Genomic DNA, 12,139 nt, shown 5'->3' on the forward strand with positions numbered 1-12,139 from the left:
AAAGGAAGAAATAATTCTCACAACCTCTGTTGCCAGTTAGCTTTAAAACTGGACTTGAATTTTCTTCCCCAGAGCTAAGAGAACAGATGCAACTTTTTACCAAGTGCTGGCATGGCTGCCTGCACACAAAGTGTTTTTCATAAGCTGTTTCTTCTGATGATGAATTTGTGCTGCTTTTGTGAAGAGCTGTAATAAGAGGAACAACTTTGTGACGTGTGTTGCTGCATGGACAGATGGGTCGGCTGCAGCGAGCAGCCCTCTCGCATCCCTGTTTCCCTCTCCCAATCAAACCGTCCAGCACTTTGAGGTATTTGAGTGAAAACATCAATTAGATAGAGGACTGGTATCAAATACCCCTGTAATGAGATATCTTTGTATTTAAATGAACTGTATCTTGGCTAGAAGGCTTTCAACAAAGGTCTTGCCTGTCGGATCCCTGTATTGCTTGAGTTTTTGAGTTTATACCTGCAGGACCAGTCTTCTAGCCCCACAAAAGATGATCATCTTGTCTCATAAACATCCCTATTCCAGCACAACACCTTGACTTATGAGATCTAGGAACAGACAGAGGAATCAAAGCTTCCTTGTAAAGTGGGAAAGGAAGGCATTCTGCTCCAGTTCTGCAGCAAGGACCAAGGGGTGAACCATTCCCTGTTTGCACTCGCACAAATCACCCCATAGGGTGTAAATTGTGAGTCCCTGTGTATATTACTTAGGGATTGTTTCACCCCAAAGGCTCAGCTCTCCACCTCCTGTCATGGAGACTCATTAATTTAGCCACGTAGTTCCATTCTTGGCATCAGGCAAGAGGGCAAAAGTCTCACAAAAATGTTTATGTTAATTAATATGCCAAGTCTGAACATACACCAAAAAGCTGTCTCACTAACCTCACTCATAGACCTTAGGGTGGTACAGTGTTGGGATGATAGTGACGTGGAGCTGCTAATGACTGCAGGGAGGAGCAGCAATTAACTTGTTTTGTCAGCTTAATTTAGGGTAGTCTTTAATAAGGGTGATTAGCAGGTGAGATTAGCATGGTGCACCCATCTTAAATTGCAAAAGCTGGTCAGCTGTTTTAGAGCTGGCCCAGAAGCACAGGAGACAGAGGGGATTCAAATATAGGCTAGTGTTCCTCCTTGTTTGGGACCTGTTGGCAGCCTGCCTTGTAGCAACAAGGTCCATGGACAGGCAGGAGAGGTTGTGTGGGAACTGTGATCTGGTTGCTACCTAGAAGAAACTATATATGGGTCAGCTGGTCGCTTTGGTTTGGACAAGTTGTATGTATAGAGCTGGAGGTGATTGCTCTGTTGTAAGGCAGTTATTTCTGTGACTTTCTTGTGTGGGGAGAGGATTATTAATGTGCTCAAAAGGATGCAGAAAAAAATTGCTGACCCTGGGGAAGCAGGCTTCCCTGACTTCTCCATGGCTGTCAATGGCATGTTTGTGTCCATCACCACCTCCATTTGATTCCCAGAACGTATCAACTGGAGCCAAAGGAAGATAAAGTGTCTTCTTACTCTCCTTGTTTCCCTTTTTTTCAGTCAGTGCTGTATTGCTAGCAGTCTAGCTTTTTTTTTTTTTAACATTAGCAATTGTTACTACAGAACAATCATACTACAGGTTGTATATACAATTGTTGCTTCAGCACCCAGAAGTTACCTGCACATTGCGCTAAGAGCTGCACCTCCACAGAAAGAAACCCACTGCCTGCCTCCAAGAGGTCTATGTTTAAAAAAAGCCAGCTAAGCAAGTGCAAAAGAGGAATTATTTCAGCTAGAGGAAAGCAGCAGAGAGTTAATTACATGCTGGAGTGCCCAGGCCTACAAAAGGTCTGTCACTTGCTATTTAGGGTTAAAGCTTTCACCTGACCCTGGGAAGCAGGACTGTGTTGTCTCCTGACTCTAGCTGTCAGTGTAAGCAGGCAGCTCCTCCTCGGTCTGTTGGGATAGTACGGAGGACTACCTTGTTCCTGAAGCAGGTAGGCATGAAAGCAGGTATGGCTGATGGAGCAGGCAGCTCTAGGAGCAGAGCCAGCCTTGCTGCTGTCCCTTTCTTCTATGCCAGTTCTGACACTGCTGGTTAGCCTTTTCCTTCATAGCAGTATTAGTAAGTTCTTACCTTTTGCTTTACAAAAGTATAGTAACTTTGCGCTTGGGGAGTTTCTATTCCTTTTCCCATGCTGATTAAAATTGGTCAAAAACTATGAGCAGGAAAGAGTCAAATACATATGTGTGTAAGCATGTGTATTTGCCATCGGTGTGTGCTGTATGGCTGTCCAAGCCTGGATGCTGTGGGGAAATAAGGCTAAAAAACAAAGACATCTGTGTATGTTGTTGGGGTTTCTTCTCACAATAGAGAAGAAATAACTTTTTTAAAGTATTATTTTAAAGGGGATAAGCTAGTTTAGTTAATTATTTTTTTCTCCCTTTTCTAGTTCTTTCTGTTTAAAGCAGAGGGATAAACATCCAGAATAAAGAAAAATTAGGTTAAAAGCTGGTGACAAAAAAAGTATTTAAACAAGTCTTCTGCTCAACAACCCCCACCCCGAAACCCCACCTCAATTCTGAAAGCTGCTTAAAAATAAGCTGTGCTGCAGTCCCCGTTCCCAAGTCAGGTTTTGCCTGACTGTGAAGCTGGCTCCGTTCCTATCCACAGAACTGGAGGCTTTGTTGGAGATGGCTGGGTCAAAATTGCTTAACACTTTCTCTTTTAAAAAGTAGTTATTTCAGAAAACTGTTGTATTCTGCTGACAGTGTGGCACAAACACTGCTTGACATAACCCATGTAATTATCTTGTAACAGAAATCTTGATGGAGGCATTTACAACTTTTGCCGAATAAGCTGATACACTGGGCTATGTTTTCTGTGAAGTCCAGAGAAGAGCATGAATAGTTGTTACAAGAAACTTCGACTGATGTTTTCTTAAATGTTCACTAAAGTAACACAGCTTTTACTTCTTGCTAGGAAGCATTGAGTGAATCACAAGGGGTCCTGTAGCCTACTCTCCTGCTGTTTGCTGCCCTTCACCAGATGCTTCTGAGAACAAGAAACTTCAGTGAGACATCTCGAAGTTGCTTGCCCACTTGAAGGTAGAAGTGCTGCAGTTGTATTACCATATCCCCACCTGTTGCATACTTACTTGGGTCAGACAGAAAGGGGGGGGGGGTAAAAAGTGGAAAGGAAGGTCATCTTAAGGAAGGTCAGCCTGGAGCCCAGTCAACTGATAAAAGCAAAGAATGCCGGTGAGTAGACAGTGTCTGCAGGCTTGCCTGGAGCTGTAACTATTTATGGCCAAAACAAACCATGAAGAAAGGACCTCAAGAGTTATTGCTCTACATCTTACCTGTTCTGGCTTATGAAAGTCTTCCAAGAAAGTGTCTGTTTGTGGTTGGTTCAGATTTTTCTGTATGAATTACTCAAAATACCCAGATTTACGTTGTTCTGTACCTCTTGAGAAACTTGTTGAGACACTGCTGTCAGAGAGGCCATGCAGGCATCCCTCAGAGAACTGAGCAGAGTGGTATGGTATGGCCTGCTGTGAGATGTCCTCCAGCCCCTGGGGTGTATGGCAGCTACTCTGCGTTTGAGATGAGGACACGAGCCTGGTGCTGTTGTCCAAGTCCTGGGGCTGGTTCAGCCTCCAGCAGCTCAGGGCTTTCCACCCTTTTCTTCCTCTCCCACGCGTGCAGTGGGTCTGGAGAGTCCTTCCAGCGCCCTCGCCAGACAAACCGTGCTGTCGGAGAGCTTTTATGGTAAGCGCTTTTAGAAGCAAACCTGGATTGCTCTTTTGTTGGTGCCACCAGGTGGCAACAGCGCATTGCAGCTCCTTGCAGGAAGGCGGCAAATAGCAGCATGCACTCCTGCCAAATCCCCGTTACTCTGTTGCTGTTCTTTCCTTTCCTGCGTGGGTCACGCCGTCCGCCTCCCGCAGCCCTTCATGCCGGAGCATGAAGTGGTGCTCAAAGCCAGTAACTCAATACTGTGCACTCAGCTTTAAAGCACACACCTCTCGCTTGCAAAGGAGAAGGGAGTGGCTGGCTGTGGAGCAGGGGAGGTGGTGGCCCATCGCTAGATCGCTACCCTGGGACTCTGAGGTTTCCTGCTGCGTGGCCCAGGCCAAGTCTGGTTCAGTTTCTCATGTCTACCCTAGGTACAATAATAGGCACAGTGAGGGTAAAACAGCAGAGAGTAAAGTGTGTGTCATGGAGGGTGACAATGACTGTGCATACAGATGGAAATAGCTGCTAAGTGACTGGGTTACATGGAGGCTGGATGACATCAGGTCTGGTGCCTCAACTTTTACTGTACTGCTCCGTGGAGTCATTATGGGACATTATTTGCAGCAGCAGCTTAGGCGCCTTGAGCCTGGAGAGCCCTGAAAAGTGGTAGTACTTTCCTAGCATAAACAGAGCTGTGGAGCACAGCGGTTAGCCTTAGAGGGCGCTCTAGGTATTAAATGCTCTCCCTGAAGGTAGAGTTACTTAGCAGGATAGATGGGTTAAAAGTTTACTGTAAAAAGTGCAACAGAATAACTCTCTCAATGCTGCAGTGCTTGTTTGGAGAGGAGCTATTTCTAGCTCCGTTAGTATGCCAAGAGGCTGAAGTGGTTTTCTGTATTGTACTTGGAGATCAGTGATGCGGAAAAGCACTATTGCTGTGTTATGCAGTTAAGCAGTAACCCTACAAGAATAGAAGGAAAGTTATCTCCCTGACAAGAAGATTCTTTTGAATTTGTCCCCTTCCCAAGCTATATGCTTTTGCCCAGTGCAAAGTAGAGCTTTCAAGCCCTAGGAAAGAATGCACTCGTACAGAGAGAAGCAAGAGTTGGACTTCACCAGCAGTTTTTCTCTTTGCTGTGGTTTATAGTTTGCGTCTGGACTTCGCCAATGAGCTTCTGTATACAGGATGCTACTCAAGCTCATGCCAAAACAGTCTCAGCTTGAACTTGCAACCTATGTTGACAGTTTTAAATGGGGACGTTCTCCCCACTCACCCTTCTTTTTGGCGAAGGTTTTGAATTGCAACAGTAAGTATCTTATCTGAATTTAGCAAAGGAAAGTAGTAGCAGAGAGCACTCTAAATCTAAATTGCTCCTCCCTTTGGTGTGAGGCATAGGGCTGATTAGTTTTGCTCTACCTGAGTGCATCACAGCTACTGATAAGCATAAAGTGACTGCTTTGTTTTGCCAGTAATGTACTGCTCCAAGCCTTAAACCTTGCTCCTTGCAGGAACACAAGGAGGAATTCAAAGAGGTACCTTTACAAGATAGATCAGACTGAGCTGGTACTGTAGAAATCCACTTGCTTTGACAATAGCTCTTCCTGAGATCCCTGCATGTATGGAGACTGCAGCAGACTGTTAAAGTACTCTTGTTCCTGCTTTCAGACTGTATCACTACAAATCTTGCAACATTGACTCCATGGGGCTTGCTTTCTGCTGATATTGTGGCTCTTGAGGCTGTCTTGAGTGTTCAGCAGAGAAAAGAGCCTTTATCTCCCAATTCTGCTGGCAAAGTGGAATAAGCAAGAGTGACGCTTGCAGCTGTAAAGCTCAGAGTGCAGCTGACTCTCTTGTTGGCTCAGCATCCTTTTGCTTCCCACAGTGACTAATCCCTAAATTAAACTAGGGTTCTTCCAAGCTGAGAGCATGGAGTACTTGTTCTTCCAAGCCATGTTCCTGTCTAGTGGTAGAAGACAGTTTATGATGATGAAGCTGAATCCTGGGCTCTTGCAGACCTCTGTGCTCTGCTGAGGCAGGAATGGATGTGGCTAATGTCATCCTTGGAGAGACTTTTTCTTTCCTGCTAGTCTCTTCTGCCTACCCTGGAAGTTGTATGCAGATGGGTGGGTGGACCCCTGTTTAATTGAGCAATGAAGGATAGGTGCTGGCGTACAGTTTATCTGGGGGATGGACCTGGCACTCACTGAACACTTCAAGAGAGAGTCCTGTCTGGAACCAGGGAGTATCTATTGAAATTAATGTAAATGCTCCTTGAAACAGAGAACAAAATGCTCTGCTGGAACTGATAGTGTGACATTATGCTTCAGTTACCTACCTGCTTTTAAACTGGAGCCACTAAATGTGGTTGAATCTGTTTGGAGTTATCCCCCCAGGAAAATGAAGAGAAAGAGATGGCACTGTCCAGAACTGCTGGAGGAAAGAAGCTTTTTTTAATTGCCTGCCTATTGCCTGTGCAGATTGGCCAAAAACCTGCTTTCTCATCCATGTCCAAACTAGGAACAGGAGTACTCGGCTATAATTCTGATAAAACCACAGTGTGGTCATACTTGTGTTTGCCAAGATTTCTGCAATTCAGAATGACAGCCTAACTCACTCTTCAGAGAGGCTTCTGACCCCTTTTGTGTTCAACCTTTCCTATGTGAAACTTCCACTGTATCTTTATGAAGCTTTTACTGTCTGAGCTGTCCTGCTTTGTGAGGACAGCTCCAATGCGTGGGAACTATTTTGGAGACTCCTCGGAAAGGAAACTCACAGTTTCATTTGTGTGCTGAGAACCATAATTTCTCCAGTGGAGTAAACCCATTGTAGTCCTGGTCTGAGTTCAGTATGTAAGGTGTTATGGGGAAAAAACCCTTCTTTCTCTCCCCAGGTGACTTGACAGCTGTTTTTCCACTTGCTGACGGAAATGTTTTCTTATCAGTACATGTTTCTCATGCCATTAAACTAAAATGTAACACTAAATAAAACCAATTACTAGGATGCATGTACTTCAGAGAAAAGAACTCCCATGCTGTGCATCCAAGACACCTTGTGGAAGGGGAAATGAGCAATCGATGGTTTGTTAAGACTCCTCTTTGCTCGTATTTGTCCAGAAACATTTTTAAACAGGGAAATGCAGAGTTACCTGATTGAATGCATAGTTGCTTGAATTAGGACTCTGAAAAGCTTTTTCTGTTCTCTTGTAAAACAAGAAGGTGCAAAGCTACCTGCTCTTTTATGCCTCTTTCTGATGAGGGGCTTAGAGCTAGCATTGAACTTCTGTTTATTAATGAACACTTCCTTGGCCTCTGCTCTCTGGACCAAAGCTACCATTATCAGCTCTATCACATGAGTTTCTGCAAGGTTCAGTGATAATTTATGTAAATCACTTAATCAGTGTCACACTGCAGTGGCCTGATCTCATGGCTGCTGCTACAACTGAAGTTCTCCTTAAATAACAAAGATTATATTTCTCCTAACAAAATGCTGTATGTGTTTTAGTGCCAGCCAGAAGTTTTGTGGCTGCTTTGGCTTCTATCCAGAGAAACTGGTCTGTGGTTACCAGGAAATGAGAAATCAGACCGTAAGTGAAAATATGCTTTGGGAGTGTGCAAGAAAAATAGGGCATAGACCCTGTGCAGCTCTGTGTGAAGCTGATTTTGCTCTGATAATTCACGATGAGCATCATCTACTTCTTTTAAATCAAGAAGCTAGGTCTGTTAAATGACTCATGCTGTACATCTACCCTACTTTGCGACTTCTACTAGAGGGGCACCTCTGTCCCTTAACAAATGTTTGGTAGGAAGCATACAAGATGGCACAGTGGCTGCCTGTCTTCCTCACAGAGGGCTGTGCTGTGTTTAACTGCTCCCAGTGTCTTGGCTGTAGTGGAAAGCTCACTACCTGGGAGGGTTTCTTGCATTGCTTGCTCCTTTCCAATGTAGCTGCTCTTAAATGTGTGATCTGATTGCGTATGTGTTATTTTTCACTGTCTTTGCCACAGAGAATGATGCTGAATAACACTGACTCCCTTACAACCACTAACCCTTCACTTACAATTACTGAAGTAACTATGCACTTCAGCTGAAACTAGTCACTTGAATGAGATACCTCTCTTCCCAGAACTGTAGTTTTATGTATTTCTACTTTGTTCTTTGAAAACACCTTCTCCTAATTCTAGTTTCACTGGTTAACTTCTTCCTTGCTGCTGAATGACTTCAGATTTAAGCTGGCTGGAGTATTGCTGGTGTTTCTTCTCTGTATGAGCTGTGGGATACTGCACTCTTATTGCCAGTTCATGCGCACCTTCCTCAGGTGAAATTTCTGGAATGTTAAAGCAAATTTCTAGTGCAAGTTTTCACCTAGAGTTTATTCATGTAGGTAAGTAAGTATGGAATCATTTGGGTTGGAAAAGAGCCTTAAGATCGAGTCCAATTTAAACCCTTTCTTTCCTGTAAAACAAAAATATTAGAGTTGTGAACATCTGTTGAAATTCTGAAGTGATGTAAAGCACAGCAGAGTGATATGTGAGTGTCTTGCAAAATACAAGCAACCAGCATTGCTTACGTTGAGGTTGTTCTTCAGGCTTTTTGTAAAAAGTAATTAGTCTTGCCCAATATGTAGTAGGTCCCCCCCCACCCAGCTCCTCATAATCAAATTACAAACTGAACTAGCTCAATAAGAAAGACTTCTCTGAGGTTGCAACTTATCTGAAGTTTTGACTTCATCCAAAGGCTATTGGTCTCGAAAGCTGCTTATTTATTTCAACACTTGACTCTGTTCAGTAGCTGAATAAAAAGTGTTCTGTGTTGTTCTTGGTTGTTTGGTTTTTTTTTTTTCTCTCGGGTGCTCTTCTGCATTCAGCTTCTTTCAGCATTTTCAACTTCTGTCAGCATTTCTCTGTCTTCTACAGTGGACTAGAAAGCACCAGATCAGCAGAAACAGTACTAGCACTATAGTTTCATGGATATTTGTCTTGATGGCAAAGCTGAAATTGTTTCCTTCTGCTTGTAGCTACTTTGGTTGTAATAACACAACTCTGTCTGCAGATGTGCTTTGGATGGAAGGTTTATTGCATCTGGATGAAAAATAACCATCCAGCTTCCAGCCAGCAAACACAAAATTATAGATATGCAATTAGGAAGGACAATTTGGGAGTGGGTATGAGCAGCTGGAGGTAAAGGTTGCTTTAGCTGACCCTGCTGCTGCTGAAAAAAAAACAGCCTTATACTGCCCCACCAAGTAAGAGGGGTAAATCTTGTTAATCAAAGCAGTCTTGAAGAAAATTTTTGTCAACATAGAGTTCCACAAACTTCTGGGGTGTATCAAGTGTGTAGAAATGCTTTGCTGGCAGTCAGGGTGGAACTGTGCATCCTAATGGCTGAAATGCTGCATGGCATAATCAGTTGCATATGAAGGAACCATGTGCTCTCAATTTCACCTGTGCAGACTAGAGGCATCAGCCTACCCTCCTTGTCTGACAACCTGAAAAGACAGATTTTTTTTTTTTTTTTAAAGCATAGTTGCTTCCCTGCCCAGCACTAGAGGCTAAGACTGAAGAGCCTTTCTGAAAGTCAGTAAGGGTTTAATTAAAAGTAGGGCTACAGGGCTACATTCTGGATATGCAAAACTTGAGTCTAAATCCCTTGGAGCATGTTGAGGGCATGAAGGGCAGGGTAAAGAGTCTGGCCTTGTGGTTATCAGATCCAGCAATCCATTTGCCTGTGTAGGACATGTCCATACCCCAGCACGTGTCTCAAAGCAGCAGATAAATGCATCGGAGCTCATAAATGCTGTTGAGCCAGTGCAGAAGTGCCTGCACCCACCTCGGGCTCTTCAGATTTCAGGATCATTGCAGGCAGAGGCACCTGCCTGTCTTCACCTGTCCATGTGCACATTTCCTGTGTGGAAGTGTGAACTGACTCCCAAAACTTGTGGGTGATCAATCGCTAGAATGAGACAAAGGCTCATCCTCTGCCTTTGTGGCTTAGAGCTTGAAAGGGAAGAGTACTCTTTGTTCTCTTGGGGATAGTGACCTCATTAGGTGTGTTCTACCTTTTCTATTTTGGTGGTATGGTATGTAAATATTTTATTTGTGTTTCAAAACAAAGCTATAGCTGTTGAACAACTTAAAACTTGTAATTTCTTCTGTGTGTCTGCCGCCTTCTTGGCTTATGAGATGATCTGTTCAGTGCAATGTATCATTTTGAAGCAAATTAGAGGATAGGAAACAACCAAAACAGTTATATCTACTCAATTAGGTTCTTAAACTGATGGCGCAACCTCATCAAAATACTAATTTAGCTAGAAGCTGCTGTTTTACAGTGGACAGCTGCTGGCTTGATACCTGAGTAGCAATGTTTCGTTAAACTCTTCTCAGGCAACATTTCCAGAATAAGATTTGGGAATACTGGTAGAGATGTTCTATGATTCAACCCATTGCACTGCTTGCTAACATTAAATTTATGCTACAGTTTCCCTTTCAGTGTGTTTGCATGTCAGTTCTGGAGTGCACCATATTTTTGTTCTGCCTTTGTCAAAACATACATATAACAAGGAAGTTCTGTCTACAAACAGTGGTAGTCAGCATGGCAGTGGGTTAAGAGAAGAAAACATTGGGTATCAGTGATAATCTGTCAGAAGTCTAAGTAATGGATTGGTCACTAAACTTGATGCGTTTAAGTCACTAGATCTGTATCCTCATGAAGGAGAACAGTCTAAAGGCTGTGGAAGATGAGTTCACTGTGACACAGCCTCTTTGGTCTGGCATGTGACACTATGCACTGCAAAATCCTGCTCCAGGAAAGGTGCTCCAGGGTGATCCCAATACGCAAGTAATATAAATAATTTCTTGGCTTTCAGGAGGCTTTGAATCAAGCCCTTCAGAAATGAGAGAAAGGCTTTAAAAGCCTCAGTGTTTTGCTTGGGTCCCATTAAGCTGTTACTTCCATGTATTGTTTTCCTGTTGCAGCTGGCAAAATATTTCAGTATAAAAATAAGTGTTTCTTTTAGCCTCCCTGCTCCTCCTGCATGACTTTGCAACCTAAAGCCTGACATTGTAGGTGTTTTTGCAGTGGTGATAACTTCGCAAGCACAGAATTGAAGTTTTGCTGCAAAAATCAGTTAGGAAGAGGCAGTGGGGAGAAGATGGTACGTTAAAACTCGGTGAGATAATGCAGAAGAAGGTTCAGGGATGGTTCGGTAGAAGGCTTTGGTCTGGTTACAATGCCAGTGTTTTGCCACAGCATCTTCTCTCTGAAGGGAAACCCCTTGTAGCAGGCGGGGGCTAGTGGGGTTGTTTCCCAGGCTCTCTGGCTATGAACTGTGTGTCTCTGGCATCCCTCTGCTTCCCTGACCCCTTACTCTGCAGGTGTTTTACAACATCGGATGTATGTGTTACAGTGTGTAGTTTCTGCTGGAATTGTTGTAGGCTGTGTGAAGTGACTGGGATTGGTGCTGTGAGGTGAAACAAAACAATACCTCTGATAGAAACCAGGCTGTGTGAACACAAGGCTGGAAATGACCTCTTAGGGCACTCAGGGTTATTCTCGTACTATTGCAGGAAACCATATCATGCAGACCCTTTCATAAGCTTAGTGTGCTCACAATTAGCTAGCTATTTTGCTTCCACTGCAACTGTTAAAAGGCCCTTCCAGAGACTTACTTCTCTAATGGTTAAACTATTTAATATTGAGCATAAGCTGTCCACATTTAGACTATTGCTGTGTTCTCGCTGATGTGGTTTCTCCAGGGTTTCGTTCCACTTGACATACTTATAAAATGTAGTCATATCTCTGTGGTCCCCTAGTTTTACTAAATGAATGCTCCAAGCTGTTTTGGTCACTCCATCAGAGAGAGGCAGGGGCTGTGGTGTGGAGCCTGTTGTTCCAGCCAGAACACTGTCATGCCAGTAATAGCTACACTGGGAACAGTGGGTTTGGGTGGTACAAGCTGTTTCTGCACTGTTTCCTGATACTCCTTTGCCACAAGGGTTTTTCCAGTATAGATCTAGCCTCTAAGTGTTGCAGCCTAAACATACTATGGAAAAAGGTGCTCAGAGTACACTGGCAGCTCCTTGGATTGTAACACCCTGTTCTTTTGCGGTCAGCTGAGAACTATATGCTGTGGTTTCGTCTATTTTTACTTACAGAGGTATCTTTCAGTGTGAAGCTGTATTTTTAGTGTATAAATAATGTAGGTAGAATACCATGCACTGTTGGCTTTTTTTAATACAAAGTTTGGTTTATTATACACGGCCTTCATGTTTCTAGTTTGTGCCTTTGCTGCAGGGTGGAAGTTGAGGGGTGCTGCATGCTGTGACAGTCAGGCAGGGAATACGTGGGATGGGTTTGGCACCCGCGGAGAGCTTGGGAGGCACTGTGGCACTTGCATATTTGCCAGAATTCTGGGAAACATTATC

General features: G+C 43.7%; 1 protein-coding gene across 1 annotated transcript in view; it reads left to right on the plus strand.

Moving 5' to 3' along the window:
- Nucleotides 1-2,979: 2,979 nt before the first annotated feature.
- BOK (BCL2 family apoptosis regulator BOK) overlaps nucleotides 2,980-12,139 on the plus strand; it is a 50,008-nt gene continuing 40,848 nt past the window's right edge. Inside the window, exon 1 of the mRNA XM_072867191.1 lies at nucleotides 2,980-3,089. The gene's annotated coding sequence lies outside the window, so the exon portion shown is untranslated. The remainder of the gene's footprint in view (nucleotides 3,090-12,139) is intronic.

Source organism: Ciconia boyciana, chromosome 7, assembly GCF_034638445.1.
Source record: "Ciconia boyciana chromosome 7, ASM3463844v1, whole genome shotgun sequence".
Lineage (NCBI taxonomy): Eukaryota > Metazoa > Chordata > Aves > Ciconiiformes > Ciconiidae > Ciconia > Ciconia boyciana.